Consider the following 22,528-nt stretch of genomic DNA (forward strand, 5'->3'; position numbering starts at 1 on the left):
CAGAAACATTCCCGCTGTCGGGTGTCTCCATGGGAAATGAATGGGTTGTTGCTGCTCACTCCGAGGCTGCTGAACTCAGCTGGGCTTGGGGCTGCTCCAGGGCAGAGGAGGGGGCCCTGCAGACAGACTGTGACCACCTTTCTACTCCGCTGCAAGGGACACAGCACCTGGACTCTCTGGTCCACTGACACGGCACACGGGTCAAGGTCAGGTCACAAAGGGTCAAGGAGTTGCACAAAGGAAGGGATTCCAGGCTATTAAAAAACAATGTCCATATAGTCAAGACTATGGTCTTTCCAGTAATCATGTACGGATGTGAGAGCTGGACCATAAAGAAGGATAAACACTGAAGAATTCATCCTTACGACCTGTGATGCTAGAGAAGACACTTGAGAGTCCTTTGGACTGCAAGGAGATCAAACCAGTCAATCCTAAAGGAAATCAACCCTGAATACTCATTGGAAGGACTGATTCTCAAGCTGAAGCTCCAACACTTTGGCCACCTAATTCGAGAACTGACTCATTTGAAAAGACCCTGATGCTGGGAAAGACTGAGGGCAAGAGGAGAAAGGGGTGGCAGAGAATGAGATGGTTAGTTGGCATCACTGATTCAATGGACATGAGCTTGGGCAAACTCCAGGACATGGTGAGGGACAGGGAAGCCTTGCAGGCTGCAGTCCACGGGGTCATGAATAGTCAGACACGACTTGGCAGCTGAACAACAACAAAACAATGATGCCCGGCATCGTAGGTGACAGGCGTCACACTATAGGCACATCGAGTAACCAGACTGGTACCAGGACAGCCCAAGAGTGCACCGCGAAGAAGCAAACAAATACAAGACTGGGTCCAGCAAGCCCACTGGGCAGAGCTGAGGGTGACTCGAAGGTCAGATACCAGGTGTGCAAAAGCCATCTGGAAGGCACGGATGGGGTTAAAGGACAAAGAATAAGTCAATTAATTACCAGCCATCAGGGCCAAGCAGAGGGGAGGACAGGAAGGAGTCTAGCAGGTGTCAGAGATGAACGTCAAGGCCAGGGATGGGGTGAAGGAGGGAGTAAAACCTGAGACCTGTACACAAGGCTCAGGGTCATCTTTCTCCACTCTGATGGGGTCTGTCTTGCTGGAAAAGAGCCGCATTTGCAGAGTGGAGGAGGTGCCTTCCCAGGAGTGTCCGTGAAATCACTCACATTCAGGGAGTCTCCTGAACTCTGCTTTCTGGGAAGTACAGCTCCCAAATTCAGAGCCTGGCTCCCCCTTTTCTGGGCATGGTGCCAGTTCCTAGGGCAAGGAGCCAAGCTCTACTGTCTGATGTTACATGGCTCTGCTGGGTTGGGCGCCAGGGTCTCACAGGGTAAGGGGAGCAGATAGGAGGTGACTGTGCCACTATCTCACTCCCAAAGTAGGCAGCAGCAGAGAAAGATGGAGAGATCTGAGTCCTGGGGACACGGACAGGTTCTGATCCAGCTGTGCCTGAAAGTGGCTGACCTTCAGACTTGGCTTGAGGGAAAAATCCCCTGAGCCAGTAGACTCTCTTTTTGGGTTTCTATCACTTGTAACCGCAAAGGATTTCAAGGCTTCCTTGGTGGCTCAGGGGTAAGGAATGCTCCTGCCAAGAAGGAGACGTGGGTTCAATCCCTGGGTTGGGAAAGTTCCCTGGAGAAGGGAATGGCAACCCACTCCAGAATCCTTGCCTGGGAAATCCCATGAACTGAAGAGCCTGGCGGGCTACAGTCCACGGGGTCACAAATAAACCAGCATGATTTAGTGACTAAACACCACCTAGTGCTGGTCACCCCAGTGCCCGACCGGGGAGGCACAGGACCTGGATCCCCACCTTGGCTCCAAGTCACATACTCATGTGACTTTGGTCCAGTCACTCCACCACTCCGAGCCCCGGTTTCCTCGTCTACAGACACGGCTTTCAAAGCTTTGAACAAAGACATCAAAGGCACTAATGTCAAATATGTGGGCAACCAGAAGCTGAGAAAGACAATATATATCATAAATAACCAAATCACCAATGACACAAACTCATTTCAGCTGGATGGAATAAGAGGCCAACTAACAAGACGAGTAAAAATCGAGTCAGACTATATGTCAATAAAAACAGTGAGTATTAAAAATGCAACACAGAACATGCAGGGGAGGGCCTGGTTATTTCCTCAGCTCTCTGTGTGACAGTATCTAAGGAATAACCCCGCACTCCAACATGTGGAAGAGCTAAGGAGCAGAAGTGACTTGGGATGTTGTGCACAGTTCTGAAGAATATACTGACCTGGATATATTAATGGAAATTATGTTACAAGATAAGAAATCAAAGATCAAATACTATCTACTGGATGGATATAGTTACGGAGAAGTGTTACATGCCAATTTATAGCAATCGGCGGAAATGCTTCTCTAAAAGTTATACCCTCACCCTCTTAGCAGAAAAGAAAGTCTGGCAGCCTGTGTTGCCGTGAAGTTACTGTCAGTGAGTCCTGGATGGGAGTGCTAAAAGCCAGTGTAGCTTTAGTTGTATCCACAGAAGTATAATGTCTCTATAATGTGCTGCCCTCAGGGGCCAGTGCAGGTACCCAGGTGTGGCAATCTGCTAAGAGCTCATCTTTTAGGTAACAGGCATGATGGAACAGGTCATAGGCGTGGTTATCCCACACAAACTTTGACTCACATACTGCTGGACTCGCCTTGTGAGGAGACAATTAACAATACCTTCCAGACAGATGGAGACATGAAATGTGAAGTGACCTGCCTGTACCACTAAGAAAATAAGAACAAATATTTATCTGCATCTGAGAGGTGTGAAAACACCCTAAAGATAAAACTCCTGGGAATGATCATAAAGGAACATATCGGTAGACATAAAAATTTTACAACTTCAGGGTCTTAAATCACATAATAAAATTAAAAGACAAGAGAATAACTGGGAACATATGTATCAGAGAGTGGGTAGTTGTGTGCGTGTTTATACGGACACACACGCATGTGCGAGGGCTCACCGCTAAGTGTTGTCCCGCTCTGTGCATCGCCTTGGACTATCGCCCGCCAGGCCCCTCTGTCTGTGAGGTTTCCCAGGCAAGAATACTGGAGTGGGTTGCCACTTCCTTCTCCAGGGATCGAACCCATGTCTCCTGCATCTCTTGCAGTGGCAGGCAGATTCTTTACCACTGAGCCCCCTGAGAAGCCCATGTGTGTGCCAAGGATAAGACTAACAGAAAAACAGACTAAAAAATACAAGCAAAGATTTTAAAGGAAAGTTAATGCCAATGATCTATGAGAATTTAAAAGACACTCAGATTTGCCAACAACCAAATAAATGCAAATAAAAACAGTAAGGTAACATTTCTCTTTCAAGATGGCAAAAATAAATGACGGTATATACAAGGGTAGACTTTTCTGGTGGTTCAGTGGTGAAGAGTCCCTGGGCAGTGCAGGAGACTCAGATTTGATCCCTGGGTAGGGATGATCTCCTGGGGGAGGAAAGGGCAACCTACTCCAGTTCTTGCTTGGGAAATCAATGGGCAGAGGAGCCTGGAGGGTTACTGTCCATGGGGTCAGAAGAGTGGGAAACGACTTAGCAACTAAATCAGCACCATCATATACAAGGATCCAGTGACAAGGCAACGGTATCAGCAGGGGTGCTAATTAGATTCTCCCCTCAGCACTCACTGGCTGAGTATCTTTGAGCAATTTACTTAACCTTCCAAGCTATAAACTGAAATAATCATAATTCTTATCTGACAGGGTTGTCAAGAGGATTGACTGAAATTACTCTCACCCAGCGGTGAGACTTCAAGGAATTTTTTTCTAATTTAGCAGCAAGCCAGCAGGGTATGGCAACCCACTCCAGTACTCTTGCCTGGAAAATCCCATGGGCAGAGGAGCCTGGTAGGCTGCCGTCTATGGGGTCGCTAAGAGTTGGACACGACTGAGCGACTTCACTTTCACTTTTCACTTTCATGCATTGGAGAAGGAAATGGCAACCCACTCCAGTGTTCTTGCCTGGAGAATCCCAGGGACAAGGGAGCCTGGTGGGCTGCCATCTATGGGGTCACACAGAGTTGGACATGACTGAAGCGACTTAGCAGCAGCAGCAGCAGGGTATGGCTAAATAAATCATGATATATTTGTAAGGTGAGCTATTGCACAGACATTAAGCATATTATACAAGACTATTTCCTAATGTAAACTGCTGGAGATATTATGATCCTAATATTGTAAAGTAAAATACATATATACTTTTTATATACAGAAAAAATAGTTAACATTTTGTTTCTTCTTTCTTATAGTCATCTCTAGGTAATGAGCTTTATAGGTGACTTTTTTTAAAGTAAAGACAAAAGCTATAGGGACAAAGATGGTATTGAAACCAAACGAAGTTAAAATGAAACAAAATGTCGTACATTGTGCCCTGACAATGTCAACTGGTGAGTTTAGATTGCTGGAAACCTTGAATGACGTGAAACAGCTGGAGACGATGTGCAGTCTGCAAGACAGAAGGTCATGTGGGGCTGTAACATCTGCCCACACAAGTAGAGGGATGCCACACCGGGGTGCGCCCTGCTTTTCTTTGCTTCTGTTACATTTATCCATTTCTGGCTGCACTGGGCTGTCTTTCCTCTCTCCTGCGCAGGCTTCCTACCGCGGTTGAGAGCTGGGGCTTCTCTCTAGTTGTGGTGCTCGGGCTTCCCATTGCACTGGCCTCTCTCGTTGCAGAGCGGGGCCTCTAGGTGCTCGGGCTTCCGTAGCTGCGGTTCCCCAGCTCTAGAGCATGGGCTGAGCTGCTCCGCGGCATGTGGGATCTTCCCAGACCAGGGAGGGTCTCCTGCATTGGCACGCAGATTCTTTACCACTGAGCCACCAGGGAAGCCCTGTGCCCCAATTTTGCCCTCTGGAACAGCATGTCACTTGCCTCTCAATGACTGGCCGTCCTGGGGAGAGTAGGACGGTGAGTCCTAAGGGGCTTGAAGCCATACTTGGGCCCTTGAGAAAGAGTCCCATCTTGGTCCAAGAGAGCAGGTATGGACCACCTTTTCTGGGGATTTGGATTTGATAATTTTTTTTTTTCTCTTTAAGATGGAAACCCATGAAAGTATTAATTATGGAACAAAGAGGATGGTCAGTGTAATTATCTACAGACTAACAGTATGCCAGAGGGAATGACTAACATCATTCTCAGGAATCGTCTATTTCATATAGGAATGAAGGCTGGATTCACTTCTTCCACCCTGCTGCTCTGTGACATCTCGTAGCAGAGACAAAACTAGACCAGAAGTCACTTGGTTGAGTAAAATTCAAACATTTCCTTAGTAGATTAGATCTGTAAAAACTGGGTTAAAAAGAAGGTAATCCAATGATACAGATCAGACCTAACCCCAGGAGTAGAGGCTGCGTCAGAGGTTTCCAAGTGGGAGTCGATTAATCATCAACAAGGAACGTACATCACTGACCACAACGGCCATGGTAAGTATTGGAGGCAAGCAGTTATGGCACCCAGAATCCACTCTCCATCCAAGGTTTCTCCAAAGAAAACACACTGATGGCCAAAAGACACAAGACAACATGTTCAACATCACTAATTATTACAGAAACGCAAATCTAACCTACAGTTACGAACCGCTTCACACGGGTCAGAATGGCCGTCATTAAAAAGGTCACAAATAGTAGATGTTGGCGAGGTTGTGGAGGAAAGGGAACCCTCCTCCACTGTTGTTGGAAGTGTAAATTGGTGGCCACTATGGAAAACAGTATGTTGGTTTACTTGCTAAGTTGTGTCCAACTCTTACAAGTCCACGGACTGCAGCCCGCCAGGCTCCTCTGTCCATGGGATTTTCCCAGGCAAGAATACTGGAGTGGGTTGCCATTTCCTTCTCCCAAGCCAGAGATCAAACACAGGTCTCTTGCATTGTAGGTGGATTCTTTACCGACTAAGCCACCAGGGAAGCCTCTGGAGGTTCCTTAGAAAACTAAAAATAGAGTTACCATGTATTACAACCCAGCAATCCCATTCCTGGACATATATCTGGAGAAAACTCTAATTCAAAAAGATACATGTCCTTCAGTGTATGTAGCAGTACTATTTACAGTAGCCAAGACATGGAAGCAACCTAAACGTCCATCAGTGGGCGAATGGATACAGAGATGTGGCACACGCATACCATGGAATGCGAATCAGCCACAAAAAAGAACGACATTTTGCCCATTGCGGCAGCATAGATGGATCTAGAGATTGTCGTACTAAGTGAAGCAGGTCAAAGACAAATATCATTTCATGTCATTCATATGCACAAACTAAAAAATAATACAAATGAACTTACTTACAAAACAGAAATAAACTTACAGACATAGAAAATAAATTTATGGTTACCAAAGGGGAAGGGAGGAGGGATAAATCAGGAACTTGGGATTAACAGATACACACTGCTATATGTAAAACAGATAAGCAATCAGTTCAGTTCAGTTCAGTTGCTCAGTCGTGTCCGACTCTTTGTGACCCCATGAATTGCAGCACGCCACTCCCGGAGTTCACTCAGACTCACGTCCATTGAGTTGGTGATGCCATCCAGCCATCTTATCCTCTGTCGTCCCCTTTTCCTCCTGCCCCTAATCCCTCCCAGCATCAGAGTCTTTTCCAGTGAGTCAACTCTTCACATGAGGTGGCCAAAGTACTGGAGTTTCAGCTTGAGCATCATTCCGTTCAAAGAACACCCAGGGCTGATCTCCTTCAGAATGGACTGGTTGGATCTCCTTGCAGTCCAGGTAAGCAATAACGGCCTACTATTTAGGACAGGGAACTATATTCAATACCTTGTAGTAACCTGCAATGGGAAAGCATAGCTGGATCACTTCGCTGTACATCTGAATCATTGTAAATCAACTATACCTCAATTTAAAATAAATAAATAAAAATGTCCGGGCTCCTAATGAGATACACCCATAGAAGGGCTTGTTTCTTCCTGCCCTTCTGCTCCACCACCATAGCACCGGCTTCTGTCCTCCAGGCCACAAGACAGTTGCAGGGGCTCCTGTTTTCACACTCATGTGCCACAGGAGGAGGAAGGGGAGCTCTCAACTGGGTCAGCTATTTTTAACTTACTTTCCCCAAAGTCCCACATTATTCAGACGGGTTGCCTGATTCAAAATGTGGACATGTGACCTGGAACCAACACCAGTACATTCCAAGATCCAGTCCCAGTGATCAGCCCAGGGTGGGCAGCGGGCTCAGTCACCGACATTCCTCAACATCTGCGACCTGGGCTGCTAAGCCCACATCAGGCGGTGGGCTGGACTGCTGGCAGCCAATTCATGGGACCTCTGGGGGCAGGGAGGCTAAGAGTGAGACAAAGCAGAGAGATGGAGTGACCAAGACCCATTCCTGCTGACGTCACGGAGTCTAGCCAGTCCTGAACCTTTCACACAGGGCCAGCGGCATGAGTGCTCACCCTCAAACCACGGCGGTGGGCCTGTAGGGTGAGGGCAGCGCAAGGGAGGAAGGCTTAAAATGTGACAGGATAGGCAGGTAAACAAACAGAAAAGGTTGTATCTTCTAAAGCAAGGAGCAGTTTCTTTGTATTTTAAGCCATAGATTAAAAGGGATGGCCTCTGAGGGTGTGTCCTGCTCTGGGCTTCTGAGCCTGTGTGTTACCTGTTGCTCACTTACAAGCAAGCATCTCTGCTCCTCAGGGTGGGAAGTCCAGAGAGAGCCAGAGGCAAGCAAAGCCAGTGGGGAAAGTGGGCGATTCAGGAATAGTGCTGGGACTACAGAGCAGCCATCTGGAGAAAAGGCAGTAAGAGGGAAGAACACATATGACTCATTTAATCTGTGTCTTTTACTTCAACCTTTGTGCTCTGTAGCCTTTGCTTTGAGTTAAGAATGTTGCCTACAGCCTGAAATATACAGGATAGCCCTTTCTTAAAGCTCTGACCTTTAAGGGTATACCACTTTTCCATTCACATAGAGATAAAAAGTTGCAGAATAGAGAATAACATTTGAGTTGTTGAGGTTTATAGGAACATCATGACCTGACCTACAAGGACAGCTGCAAGAACAAAGGATTCCTATACCAAGAAGTTTGCAACAACCCACCATGCCCTGCCCTCATCTGGCCTTTAAAAGTTCTTTGCTGAAACCCTTCAGGGAGTTTGGGTTTTTTGGACATGAGCCAGCCGTTTTCTTTGCCTGGCCCTGCTATGAAGCCTTCTGTGCTCGAAACTGACATTTTGGCTTGACCTCGCTGTGTGTTGGGCACATGGTCTAGCGTTCAGTACAAGGTGAATCCATACAATAATTACATACCCAACTAAAAGGTACAGAGATCAGATTCTGTTGTTTAGTCGCTAAGTAGGTCTGACTTTTTTGGGAACCTCATGAACTTTAACCTGCCAGGCTTCTCTGTTCATGGGATTTCCCAAACAAGAATGCTGGTGTGGATTGCCTTTTCCTTTTCCAGGAGATCTTCTCAACCCAAGGATCAAACCTGCATCTCCTTCCTCGGCAGGTGGATTCCTTACCACTGAGCTACCTGGGAAGCCCATCTAGATCAAATGCTGCTGCTGCTGCTAAGTCGCTTCAGTCGTGTCCGACTCTGTGTGACCCCAGAGATGGCAGCCCACCAGGCTCCCCCGTCCCTGGGATTCTCCAGGCAAGAACACTGGAGTGGGTTGCCATTTCCTTCTCCAATAGTTACATGTAAAAATATGAAACCATAAAAGTACTGAAAGAAAATAATTTTTCACTTCAGAAGGAAGAATACTTCTATGAACATAAACACCAATTACAAAACCAAAAAGAGAAAATTTGATGAAAATAACTACATAAAAATCAAGTTTTCTCTGCATGGCCAAACCTACCACAGACATACTCAAAATGCAAATGTCAAACTGATAAACATTATTGAAAAAGTGCAAATATCCCTAATATATAAATACTCTTCTAAATCAATAAATGACCAACAGTCAAACAGAGAAGGGCTTCCCTGGTGGCTCAGTGGTAAAAAATCTGCCAGGCAATGTGGAAGATATAAGAGATGGGAGTTCAGTCCCTGGCTTGGGAAGATCCCCTGGATCTTCCCCTGGCAACCCACTCTGGTATTCTTGCCTGGAAAATTCCATGGACAGAGAAGCCTGGTGGGCTATAATATGGGGTCAAAATAGAGAAAAAAGGGGCAAAGGAGGTGAACTGACAAGACACAGGAATGGGAATACCATTCATGGAAAGAGAAATGCAATTCACATTTACACCAAGATATCATTTTCACCTTTCAGATGGTCTAACTTTAATCCCATGCTATATTAAAACAGATGTTTGAAAACAGGCACTTTTATTCATTCTAGTAATTTGCAGAATAGTACAGCTTTGGTGGACAGTAATTTTGCAACATATATCAAAACTGTAAGTGCATTTATCCCCTTTACCTGGGAACTTGGCATCTGAGAATTCATCTACAGAAATTCTTACACACGTATAAGCCATGTGCACCTATATGGACATTTAGGTAACATCGTCTGCATTTGCCAAAGATGGTCTGCATTTGCCAAAGATGGGACACAACCCAAACGTCTAATATTCTGCAATTAGTTACATAAAAAGTAGTACAGTATTCTCCCTGGAGCAGTTCCCTGGTGGCTCAGATGGTAAAGCGTCTGTCCACAATGCGGGAGAGCCAGGTTCGATCCCTGGGTCGGGAAGATCCCCTGGAGAAGGAAATGGCAACCCACTCCAGTACTCTTGCCTAGAAAATTCCATGGGTGGAGGAGCCTGGTGTGCTACCAGGGGGTCACGAAGAATCAGACATGACTGAGAGACTTCACGACTTGACGATTCTCCCTAGAGGAGGATATGGCCACCCACTCCAGTATTCTTGTCTGGGAAGACCCATGGACAGAGGAGCCTGGTGTGCTACAGTCCATGGGGTCACAAAGAGTCAGACATGCCTTAGCACCTAAACCACTACCACAGTATGCTATCCTTTATATAACAAAATAAAGCTGTGGTTCATGTAAAAAATAGGATCCCTAGGAATCTGATGAAGATGGTTGCCTCTAGGAGGGTTCTGGGGGTCAGGGTGAGATGGAGTCTTCTCTACATGAAGGGATCTGAAGATGATGGTTGCCTCTAGGGAGGCTTGGGGGTCAGGCTGAGAGGAAGTCTTCTCTACATGTTGGTTTGAATCTTTGACATTTTGGACCACGTGCAATGGTTATTGATTTAAAATTCTTTTTAAAATTTACAAAAGGCAAGATATCTCTGTTCTTCTTTCTCTCCAGTAAGAGTCAGCAGGTGAGTGGCTGGGTGCCTAGGTGGATGCCACCCCCCGTCTCCTGGCTGGATCACCACTGCTTGGCCGGGTGTCCCAGCTGTCAGGACGGCAGTGTGGAAGGTGAGTGTGGGGCCTCAACTGTGTGCTATGTGGAGACGTGTTCCACACTCACTTGTGGCCATCACCTCATGCGTGGGGCCTGCTGGAACTCTGCTCACAAGTTTTCATCTAATTATGAATTAATTCATACACATTAGTGGTGAATTCTGTAGCCTTTCAAATTATTTTGGAGGCAGGCAGAGGAGAACATATTTTAAATCTGAAATAATTAAAATGTCACATTTGCTTGTGCCTCTTAGGTACTGGGGCTTTCGTGGTGGCTGAGACGGTAAAGAATCTGCCTGCAATGCAGGAGACCCAGGGTTTGATTCCTGGGTCAGGAAGATCCCCTGGAGCAGGGCATGGCAAGCCACTCCAGTGTTCTTGCCTGGAGAATCGCATGGACAGAGGAGCCTGGCAGGTTACAGGCCATGGGGTTGCAAAGAGTCAACTGAGCAACTAACACTTAGGTACTGGGGGCCCACAGACGGGGAACAAGTTCAGGACCAAAGGCATCATTCGTAGCTCCATATGTGACCTCTCCCCAGGGCAGGTTTCCAATGAAGTCCTTCAATCTGCTCTTCTCACTGCGCCCCAGGTAGAAGCAAACTCTCACTGATGCTGCACCCCGAGGCGGGGTGAGCCCACGGAGGGCCCTGCAGCTTCTTCAGGGACAGGGCTGTGCTGTAGCTCTGGACTTTGTCGCCGTGTCACCACACTCGTCTCTCTGGCTCAGCTTCTGTCTTCCGAATCCCTGCAGCTGTGGGTGGCGGCTTGCTGCCGAGTCCTCAGCAGGCCCGGCTTGGCAGTCGGCTCCCTGACTCCTGGGACGGGGACCCAGAGTCCACCCACCGAGGGGCTGGCAGGAGCGGCCATGCCGCAAAGGACGGGTGTCCTCCAGGCCTGGCAGACTGCCCACGGATGCGCACAGATGCTGGAGGCTGTCTGGACCCTTCTGGAAGCACTGGCCTCGGTTTAGGGCTTCCCTCAGGCCCCACTCAAGGCCGGCTTTCAGGTGGCTCCAGCAGAGAATCTGGGAGAGACTGGTTAGTTCTTAAAACATACAAATAGCCTGAGAGACTGTTGTTTGTTATTCATTCATTCATCTATTTTCAGCAGGAAAAGATTTTTTGATTATATCTTTTTTTAGATTATAGTTTTTATAGATTATATGGCCTTTCAGATTATATATTATATAATTAGATTATATAGATTATATATTTATATTATATTACATATCATATGTAGATTATATTATATAATCAGATTACATAGATTATATATCATATATTAAATATGTATTATATATTTAGATTATATTATAATTAGATTATATGCTATATTATAGTTTTTATAGATTATATGGCTTTTTTTAGATTTACAATGTTGTGTTAGCTTCAGGTGTACAGCCCAGTGATTCAGTTACACACACACACACACACCCCCTTCTTCAGGTTTTTTTCACGTATAGGTTATTACAAAATATTCAGTGTTGTTCCCTGCGCTCTGCAGTAGGTCCTTGCTGGTTATCTATTTTATGTATGGTAGGTAGCGTGTATCTGTTAATACAGTCTCCCATTGTATCCCACCCCCTGCCCTTCTGCTTTGGTAACCGTAAGCTTGTTTTCTATATGTCTGTGGGTCTACTTCTGTTTCTTAAGTTCATTTGTGTCTTTTTTTGTTTAGATTCCACATATAAGCGGTCTCACGTATATTTGTCTTTCTGTTTTTAGATGAGCTAAGGAAGTGCTGAGTAAGAGGCGTGAAGCCACCCCTCTGTGGATGAGCCTAGTGTATGTGTGGGTGCGTGTGCATCTGTGAGCATGTGCGTGTGTGTGAATCCTTGCACACGGGCTGAGTGTGCACATGTGTGCACCGTGTCCCCGCAGGCGCCAGGCAGTCGTACATGTCTGCCCCATGGTCTGAAGAACTAGAATCAGCTTCTGGTTCATCAGCCGTTTTACACGAGGAAAGGCCCAGAGAGACTGGCCACCTGCCGTGCAAGACCGAAACACCCAGGTGCCCGGTGTGGCCAGCAGGGCTGTTTCCTCAGGCAGAGGCACTGCCTGGCGAGACATCAGCCGACATGTCAGTAGACAGGGAAACAGACTTCTTTCCTGAGGCTTTGAAGTGGGGCCTCTCGGAGGCCCAGCCTGGGCACCCGTTCTGTGCCCACTTTTCTGGCTCAGGAGGAATGTAGGGCCATGCTGAGCAGGAAGCGCAGCTGCTGGCATTGCTGGTTAAGGACAAGGTAAGGGAGGAAGAAAGGAAGGAGAGGGAGACAGAGAGAGGAGGGAGAGAGGGTAGGGAGGGGAAGAGGAAGGGCTGCAGACCTGGAGGGAGGGGAGGGGGCCCCAGGGGCGTGGAGAGGGCGGCAGGGAGCTTGGTGCAAACCCACACTCCATTTCTCTCTTAAAATCACTTGCGTGCGGGCTGATGAGAAGGAGCAAGGGGCCCCACTGCCCAGGGCTCCCTGCAGCATGCCTGGCTGGCTAGGTCTCAGATCCCCAGCAGTTAATTGTGATCGGCTCTGGGCTCTGGACTGCGGCCTCAAGGAGACAGTCGTGGTGGCTGAAAGGGTCTCCTCACAATAGTGTCATGGTTTATGGGGGGACCTGCTGGAGAACCCTTGAGGCGAATGGCTGGGGACTTTGGACAAATGATCTCCGTTCCCTGGCCCCACCTTCTCCTTGTAAAAGGCACTAATCAGCAAAGTGGACCATTCAGGCATTTAACTGAGGCAGCAGAAGAGCTTGGAAGCAGAAGTCAGTGAGTTTGTTCAATATGAACATGTACAGTTTTCAGGACTTTTCCTCAAAAAAACCCCCAAAATATTAGCAGGTCCCAGATCCCCAGATACACATGTGGTGGCAGAACACCTCAGCAGCAGATGGGGGCCGGTGGCCCACGATTGCATGTCTATATGAAGGGCAGCGTGTGTGTGCGTGTGTGTTGGAGTAGGGACTCCAAGGAGCCCTGAGTGGCGTATGGAAAGTAAAAGTACCCAACACTCGGCTCAAGCAATTGTTTTTCTCCCAGAGGCTAAAACTCAGGGGCAGCTTGCCAACAGCCACATTAGGATAAGAAATGTAATATGTTTATAATAAGTTTGCAAAACACATCTTGGTGCAGTGAGCGCGCAGCGCGTCCTAGCCGGCTGTGACGCTGCTTTGGCCGGGTGTCTGTGCGCCAGCGCAGAGCTCACAGGCCAGGGCTCGGAAAGCCTGGTGCTCCCTTCTTACTCCTCCACTTCCCTCTGGGCTGGATAAACACGTTCCCAGAGACCCCAGCTGGTGTCTGGGAGCCAACAGAAGCTGTTGCACCCTCCCTTGCTGGAGCTGCCGCCGCTACGGTAGAAAGACTTGAAAGGACAGGACGTCTCCAAGTTGGACAGGACTTCCCTGGTGGCTCAGGGGAAAGAATCCGCCTGCCAAGGAAGGAGACACAGGTTTGATCCCTGGCTCGTCAAGATCCCCTGGAGGAGGAAATAGCAACCCCCACTCCAGTATTGTTGCCTGGAGAATCCCATGGACAGAGGAGCCTGGTGGTTACAGTCCGTGGGGTTGCAAAGAATTAATTGGACATGATTGAGCACTAAGCAACAACTTCAAGCTGGAAAACAACCCAGAGCACACTCATTCCCCCGATGCAGGAAGCCCAGGCTCCTGCAGGCATCCTCTTGCGAGCGTCTGGGTGCTGCTAGCTTTCCCCACTCCCAGGTAAGATGCAAGCCCTGCTTTCACGGCACTGCTTCCCAGCATCTAACATTTCCGCGTCTGTGGTGCTGCCACTTTTTAGACAACAAGCCAGCCAGCATTTATTGGGCATTTACTGTAAGCCTGGCACCTTCTGAGCAGTTTACACGCGTCACCCCATCGGACCCATCCAGCAACGTTCGAGAGAGAGAAATACCATTATCCATTTTACAGATGTGGAAGGGGAAGTTGGAGGACTTACAGGGTTTGCCCCAAATCCCACCATCCGTGGCATTAGTGTGGAGTCGGGCTGGAATTCAGGCTTTTCCAACTCTGAATTCCAGCTCCTTCCTATCGAACTCCCCATTCTTCCCCACCTTCCCCATGGACATCCACACAAGGCTTCTTCTCTCAGACCCACGCAGGTCCACCCCGCCCCAACCCTCCCCTGGAAACATCCTTTAGCTTTTTTCCAGATCCTTCCCTCTGACCTCTGCAAACTCATATCCCCAAAGGGCACAGGTTCCCTCTGTTCAGAACTGAGTTAACAATAAAGCGCAGTAGCTCAAAGCATTCTGGTTAAGATCAGACACACTCAGCTTAGCATTCTGCTTTGGCTTCAGCAAATGCCCCACTCCCGTTTCCCATGGGTAACAATGGAGCAACTACCCACGGGGTGGGTGTGCGAGTTAAATGAAATAAAACAGAAAGTGCTCCCGACTCGTGTGCACAGGAGCTGCAGCGCTGCGGCAAGGGTATTTTGCGACAAAGGTGATAAGGGGAGGAGGACATGGGAGGGGGGTGTCCCACCACCGACGTGACTTGAACCTCCCAGCAAGAGGAGAGGGTTTGCTCAAGGACACACAAACCAGAGAGCCCCAGACCTCAGCCTGCCGGTGTCTTTCTCACTCCACGCTAGCACTTCCTGGGGAAGCACCTGCAGGAGTGGGGAGGGGGTGGGCAGAGAGGCTGGGGAGACTGAAAGCTCCCCTTCAGGAAGCTAAGAAGAAGCTCAGCTCATCAACACCCAGGCAGTGGGCAAGCACCTATAATCTGGCTGATTCAGAGTCCCTGAGACATAATTGGCCCACTGCCCCCTCAGGGCCTTGGATCTCCTCACCCTTTAATGGTGACAGGGAAATCTTTTCTGAAGCGCATGAATTCCAAGGCATGACATGCTTAAAAGACACAGACTTTTTAAAAAAGTCTTGGACTTTCCTGGCGGTCCAGAGGTTAACGCTCTGTACTTCCACTGCAGGGGGGGGATAGGTTCCATCCCTGGTAGGGGAACTAAGATCCTGCATGCCACGCAGTATGGCTAAAGATTTAAGGAATGATTTAAATAAAATAAATTTTCAAAAAAGTCCTGTGTCTTCAAACCTCACCTTCTCCAGCTATCCTCCCTGCCCCCCTCTAAGATCCTCCCTTGACCCCCAGAGCTAAAAATAAGACCCACCTACCCCTGGGCCACCCGTCTGCCTCCTCCACCCATGGACCTGGCTTTCTTTTTCCTTCAGAGCACGCATTGCTAATGGATGTTATATCTCTATTTCTTGTTTGGCTTACTGTGCCTCCCCTCTGCCCTCACTAGAATACCAGCTCACCAGGCAGAGGCCTGAGTCTGTCCTCCTCTGCACTAATCCCAGGGCCTACTGTCATTTCTGGCACGAGAACAGGCTCACTAAATAGTGGTTCAACAAACGAATGAAGGAATGATTCTTTATACAATTTCAGAAAAATATAAAAATTGGTATGTCAGAGCTGTAGGTGACATTTTCAAATATGACCCTGCGTTCAGATGAAGGTTGATTCAGACCATTAAAACATATGCTCCAGGACTCCCTCGGTGGTCCAGTGGTTAGGAATCCACCTGTAATGCAGTGTTCGATCCCTGGTCTGGGAAGATTCCATATGCCAGGGGGCAACTAGAGAGTAGCCCCCACTTGCCACAACTAGAGAAGCCAAAATTAAATAAATTAAAATTTTAAATTAAAAAAAATTTTAAAATATGCTTCAAGTTAAAAGCATTATCCTTTGCTTGATTATAAGAGCCAAAACCTAGAAACAACTCAGGTGTCCATCAACAGGAGGATGGATCAGCAAGCTGTGGTATATTCTTGCGATGGAGTACAGCTCAGCAGTAAAACAGAATGAAGGACGAAACATAGATAAATCTCAAAATATCATGTTAAAAGAAGAAAGCCAGACACATAAGAGTGTCTGATGCATGGTTCTATCCATGTGACATTCTAGAACAAATAACACTAATCTAGGATGTTAAAAGAAGCACAGCAATGTTTGCCTCTGGGGGGTGACTGACAGCAAGGATTGACTGAGAAGGAGCACGAGGGAATTTCTCAGGTAATGGATCCACTCTGTATCTTAATGGAGGGTGGGCTATGGTCATCAAATGGTCCACTTAAGATTTGTACTTTTTCATGTATGTACAATGCTTAACTTAGAAAGATGTAAGCAAATGTGCATGCATGCATGCTAAGTCACTTCAGTTGTGCCTGACTCTTTGTGACCCTATAGACTGTAGCCCACCAGGCTCCTCTGTCCATGGGATTCTCCAGGCAAGAACACTGGAGTGGGTTGCCACGCCCTCTTCCAGCGGATCTTTCCAACCCAGGGATCGAACCCGTGTCTCTTAGGAATACTGAACTGTAGTTAATAATACATAGGCTGAGGTATTTAAGAGTGAATCATTGCAACTTACTTGTAAATGCATCCCAAAAGTGAGATGAGAACTTTCTCTTCCAGGAAGTTGGAACAGACATATTTATCCGTTTCTCCTGCTCTCAACGACTAAATACCCTGAATATCATATACAAAACAAATAGTAAGAGGATTCTAGAAAGTAGAGAAAAGACAGTCTAATAGGAACCTTGGGACCAGTGGAACAGAGAGGTGAGATCTCTGGTTTCCTTTTGTCTTGTGTATCCTAGACATCTCACTGAAGAAGCTGGGAACTCAGATTCTGAAAGAGAGCAGACACAGGAGAAGTCCCCACAAGATACTGCTCTCTCTAGCCAAAGAGCCTGGAAAAGGGCAGCCCACTAAGAAATAAAAGTTTTAGGCAATAACTGTTCCAGTTTTGCCAAGCATCAAAGAAACTACATCATCAGGCTTCTCTGGTGGCTCAGACTGTAAAGAATCTGCCTGCAATGCAGGAGAACCAAGTTCAGTCAGCAAAGGCCATGGGGAGCGCAGTTGTCCATCCAGTCTCAGACCAGGCTGAAACCAGGTGCCCCAAACCACCCTACCTGCCGCCCATCCCAGGGTGGTATCTGAGAAGGCTGAGCAGGGAGCCAGAACTTTCATCCCTACCCAGTGGAAGCAAGCTCCTCCCCAGGGTCAGTGGAGACCTCATCTCGAGCCTAGACTTTCATCCCCACACACAGCAACAAGGAGCTCCTTCCTGCCCAGTGAGGGTGGTATCTGGGAGGCCCACTGGTGAGTCAGGACCCTTTTACCTCTCAGGGGCAGCAAGGCCATGTGGAGAATAGCAATGAAGCACTCTGACACCTCCCCATGGGGGCGCTATCAGTGGAGGCCGAGCACGAGGCAGGGCGCTGAGCTTCACTCCCACGCAGCGGTAAGGAGACCCCTTCCTCTGGTGTCAACAGAGGCCAAGTGAGAGGCCTGGACCTCCACCGCCACCGGCAGTAATGCAGCAGCTCACTGCCACCCCCACCCTCCTGCACCTTCGCCTGCAGCGTCAGAGGGAGCCAGTGAAAACAGATGGAAATAAGATACAGACTCTCTAAAGGGAACACCCCAAATGTCAAGTTTGCAGTAGAAAATTGCTCATCATACCAAGAACCAGGGTCATCTCAAACTGAATGAAGAAAGCAACTGATAAATGCTCACAGACGGTAAAGAATCTGCCTGTAATGCAGAAGACCCAGGGTCAGGAAGATCCCCTGGGTCAGGAAGATCCCCTGGAGAAGGGAATGGTAACCCACTCCAGTATCCTTGCCTGGAGAATTCCCAGGGACAGAGGAGCCTGGCGGGCTACAGTCCGTGGCATCGTAAAGAGTTAGACACGACTGAGTGACTAAGCACAACACACACACACACACACACACACACACACACACACACACACATATATAAAGCACATATATATAAAGTGAAAGTGAAAGTGAAGTCGCTCAGTCATGTCCGACTCTTAGCGACCCCATGGACTGTGGCCCACCAGGCTCCTCTGTCCATGGGATTCTCCAGGCAAGAGTGCTGGAGTGGGGTGCCATTGCCTTCTCTGATATATATAAAGCATATATACATATATAACATATACATACATATAAAACAGAGAGGTGACATTACCTACAGCAGAAAAGATTTGGATGACAGCACATTTTCATTAGAAACCAGTGAGGCCAGAGTGCTTTCCAGTGCTGAAAGAAAAGAACTGCTCCAATGTATGTAGAAAAGAACTGTTAGCATAAACTCCTGTATCCAGTTGAAAGGTCTTTTCCAGTGAAGGATCCTTCACTGGAAGGAAATGAAAGGGAAATTAAGACATTTCCAAAAAATGAAGAATACTTGTCACTAGCAGATATACCACGTAAGAGTAGCTAAAAGAAGTTTCCTGGACAAAAAAAGAAACAATAGAAGAAAGACTTCTGGAACACCAATAAGGAAGAAATAACACAATAAGCAAAAATACTGGTAATACTGGTAAATACAATGGACTTTCTTTCTTCATTTTTCTAAATTATGTTGACAGTTGAGGCAAAAAATGTAGCACTGCTAATGTGAATCACAATATATGTAGAAGAAATATTTAAGGCAGTTATAAACAGGAAGGGAAAAGAGATATATTAAGAGGTTAATCTTCTAGACTTGACTCAAAGTTGCTAAATGATGACACTAGAAATTTATGGTCTCAATATATGCAAGAAGTCACTTGATATAATCCAGTTAATATTCCTGATAAAAACTCTCAGCAGATTAAGAATAGATGGGAACTTTCTCTATCTGATAAGGGGCATCTACTAAAAACTAATAGCTAATCACATCATTATTAATGGTGAAAGATGGAATATTTTCCTCCTAAGATGAGAAACTTTCACAGATTCTATTTCACATTGTACTAAAGATTTGATCCAGTGCAATAGGGCAAGAAATAAAAATAAAAAAGTTCTAGATTGGAACTAGAGAAGTAAAGCCATCCTCATTTGCAGATGACATACTGAAACTCCAATACTTTGGCCACCTGATGCGAAGAGCTGACTCATTTGAAAAGACCCTGATGCTGGGAAAGATTGAGGGCAGGAAGAGAAGGAAACAACAGAGGATGAGATGGTTGGATGGCATCACCAGCTCAATGGACATGGGTTTGGGTGGACTCCTGGAGTTGGTGATGGACAGGGAGGCCTGGTGTGTGCGGTTCATGGGGTCGCAAAGAGTCGGACATGACTGAGCGACTGAACTGAACTAAACTGAACTGAGAATCTATGTAAAAAATCCTATAGAAACAAAAAGTTACTAGAATGTAAAAGGTGACTTTAGTGAAGATATGGGGTAAGAGATTAATGAATAAAAAATGTATACTTTCAGTGAACAACTGAAAATTGAGATTTTAAAAATAGCTGTTACAATAGTATCAAAAAGCATAAAATACTTTGGGCAAATCTGACAAAAGATGGACAATAGCTATACATTGAAAATTATAAAACACTGCTGAGAGAAATTAAAAAGAACCTAAATAAATAGATACTGTGCTCATAGGTTGGAGAAAGCAGTGGCAACCCACTCCAGTACTCTTGCCATGGACGGAGGAGCCTGGTAGGCTACAGTCCATGGGGTCACTAAGGGTCGGACACAACTGAGCGACTTCACTTTCACTTTCATTCATTGGAGAAGGAAATGGCAACCCACTCCAGAGTTCTTGCCTGGAGAATCCCAGGGACGGGGGAGCCTGGTGGGCTGCCGTCTATGGGGTGGCACAGAGTCGGATACGACTGACGCGACTTAGCAGCAGCAGCAGTGCTCATAGGTTAGAAAATTCAGTATTTTAAATGAGTATTTTTTTTTAATTGAATGAAAGTCTTTAAATTCTATGTGTGTATGTGCTCAGTCACTTGGTCATGTCCAGCTCTTTGTAACCCCACTGACTGCAGCCCATCAGGCGCCTCTGTCTGTGGAATTTTCCAGGCAAGAAGACTGGAGTGGGCTACTGTTATCTACTTCAGGGAGTCTAAAATCACAAAGAAATCTCACTATTCATGCATTAGGATGATGAGAGCAAAAAACCTGACCATAGTAAACATTAATGAGGACATGGAGCAACCGGAATTCTCACCCTTGGCTGATGAGTTTTACAAACGATGAGGCAATTGTTAACCAAATCTTTTGAAAGCGTGTTCAAGGAATCCATTCAAGTAACTGTCTTAATTTCTTCCCTGCCTCTTCTCAGGGCCATGATAGAGCCAGTTTCCCAGGGTCACACAAGGCCACCTCCAGCAGCAGAAAACTTCCCACCTTAAAGCAATCTGGAGTGGATCTAGAAACAGTCTTTCCAAAGATCTGTGTTTTCTTGGAGGCACCAGACTAAGAAGTTAGCATGTTGCTGTTGTCTAGTTGCTCAGTGGTGTTCGACTCTGTGACCCCATGGGCTGTAGCCCACCAGGCTCCTCTATCCATGGAATTTTCCGGGCAAGCATACTTGCATGGGTTGCCATTCCTTTTCCGGGGACTCCTTCCCACCCAGGGACTGACCTTCGTCTTCTGGGTGGGCAGGCTGTTCTTCACCGCTGAGCCACCAGGGAAGTCTATGAAGTTAGTATGGTGTCTTCAACTGCCCTGCCCTCTTTAGTTTTGCTTGTCATTGGACTGAGGTGACTTTGAAGGCGGCTCAGTGCCCAGCTCAACTGAAGGGAGGAAGGCAGACTACATCATGACTCAGCAAAGTCTTCTGAATGCTTTTTTGAGGATTGAACACAACTCTGCGACTATGTCAGGGCCTGAGCTGTGCCTTCCGTCTGTGTCTCTGCCTATGGTGAGAGGAAGCGATCAGGCTGAGGCCAGGAAGGGCCTGCTGTAGCTGATAAAGCCCATGCCCCTTGTCAGGAACCTGTGGTTTTTGTCTTTGAAGCAACAAGACTAGGAGGAGGTACTTTTCTTCCCAAACAGTGCTTTGTATATCGCTGCAGGGACAACTCATTTGCACACACCAGGACGCTGAAACCCTGAGCACCAGGCCTGTGTGCTTCATTTCAGACCAATTGGACGTGGCTTTCTCCCTTACACGATGGGACTGGAAAGTTACTTGCCCTCCTCTTGCTCCGTGGATGCGCGGAAGAGCTAGCCTCCAGGCTGGGGTGGAGAGGGGCTGGCTGCAGCCCCGCCACCAGCCTCTCATCCTGTCCAAGTGTGCCAGACCCCGCGGAGATGCCAGTGCCGCCTAACCGTGACCTTGATTGTGGGGAGGGAGGCTGGGCGTCTTGTCCTGCACGCTGGAGCCCGAGCCTCTGATGAAGCCTGACTTCTAGCTTCATTTTGCTGTCTTTTACTTTTCCTAAAATAATTCCAGGGAGTTTCTATCCCTTTGAAAGGACCAGTGAAAACTCTCCGGAGCTAAAATCAATCAAGGTGAAAAGGCAGTGTTTTTTTCCTTTTTGAACTTGGGTTGGTGCCTAAGGGAGCTATCAATCAAGAAGCCCCCTGGGCCCCAGGTGAATCTGCAGAGCCAGGTATTTTTAGAGAGCAGGCTTTCTGAGATTCCAGCTGGTGGACCCCAAGCCGGCTCCTGTCGCCCTCAGAACGCAGGTGGCTTAGCACAATATGATGCAACCTAGCACAGGCTCCACTGATGCCACTCCGGAACTGTAGCCTGAGAAGCTAGGAACTCACAGAAAGCCAGCTCTCATTCCTCATCAGTTTCACTTTTTTTTTTAATTGATGGATTCAGATGCTCTTTGGTGGGGGTAGGATTTTATCAAAGATTTATAAATGGAGCAATCTACTAGTAAAAATAAAAAGCATCACATCATCTCACTGGATGGCAGGATATTGTGTTTTTCTTCGGTAATGATCCATAATTTGAGCCATTGGCTCAGATATGCCTTAGGAAGTACACAGTTTTTCTATGGGGCATCTCCGGAAGCATTTGCTGGGTTGCGCCTGGATCAGAAGCCTGGGGAAGCTGGCCCTGGCTGCAGGGAACCTTTCCCCTCCAGGCAGGCACTCTCTGCGCCCTCATCATGGGGGTCCCACTTGCTGTGGGCTTTGCGTTCTGTTTTGTCCTCCTAGTCCAGCACAGGGCTCAGAACATGGAGGACAGCACCTGCACGCACTGGGGGCTCCAAGCTCTTCATCTTTAAAGTCAGACGAGAATGCTTGTCTTACCAGCTCCAGAGTCTCCCTGTAGGATCCAGTCCGTCCAGGAGCAAGATGCTGGAGGCTGTACGGCTCAGTCACATCCTATCCCCTCGTGCTTCACCTCACTTTGCCCATCTGTGA

At 47.3% G+C, this 22,528-nt stretch overlaps 1 long non-coding RNA gene across 1 annotated transcript in view; it reads right to left on the bottom strand.

The window, feature by feature from the left end:
* Positions 1-6,254: 6,254 nt before the first annotated feature.
* LOC105611978 (uncharacterized) overlaps positions 6,255-22,528 on the bottom strand; it is a 57,316-nt gene continuing 41,042 nt past the window's right edge. Inside the window, exons 3-4 of the long non-coding RNA XR_006059560.2 lie at positions 22,415-22,522; positions 6,255-6,821 (exon numbers count right to left, since the gene is read on the bottom strand). This is a non-coding gene — a long non-coding RNA (uncharacterized LOC105611978). The remainder of the gene's footprint in view (positions 6,822-22,414; positions 22,523-22,528) is intronic.

Source organism: Ovis aries, chromosome 3, assembly GCF_016772045.2.
Source record: "Ovis aries strain OAR_USU_Benz2616 breed Rambouillet chromosome 3, ARS-UI_Ramb_v3.0, whole genome shotgun sequence".
In the NCBI taxonomy this organism is placed as follows: domain Eukaryota; kingdom Metazoa; phylum Chordata; class Mammalia; order Artiodactyla; family Bovidae; genus Ovis; species Ovis aries.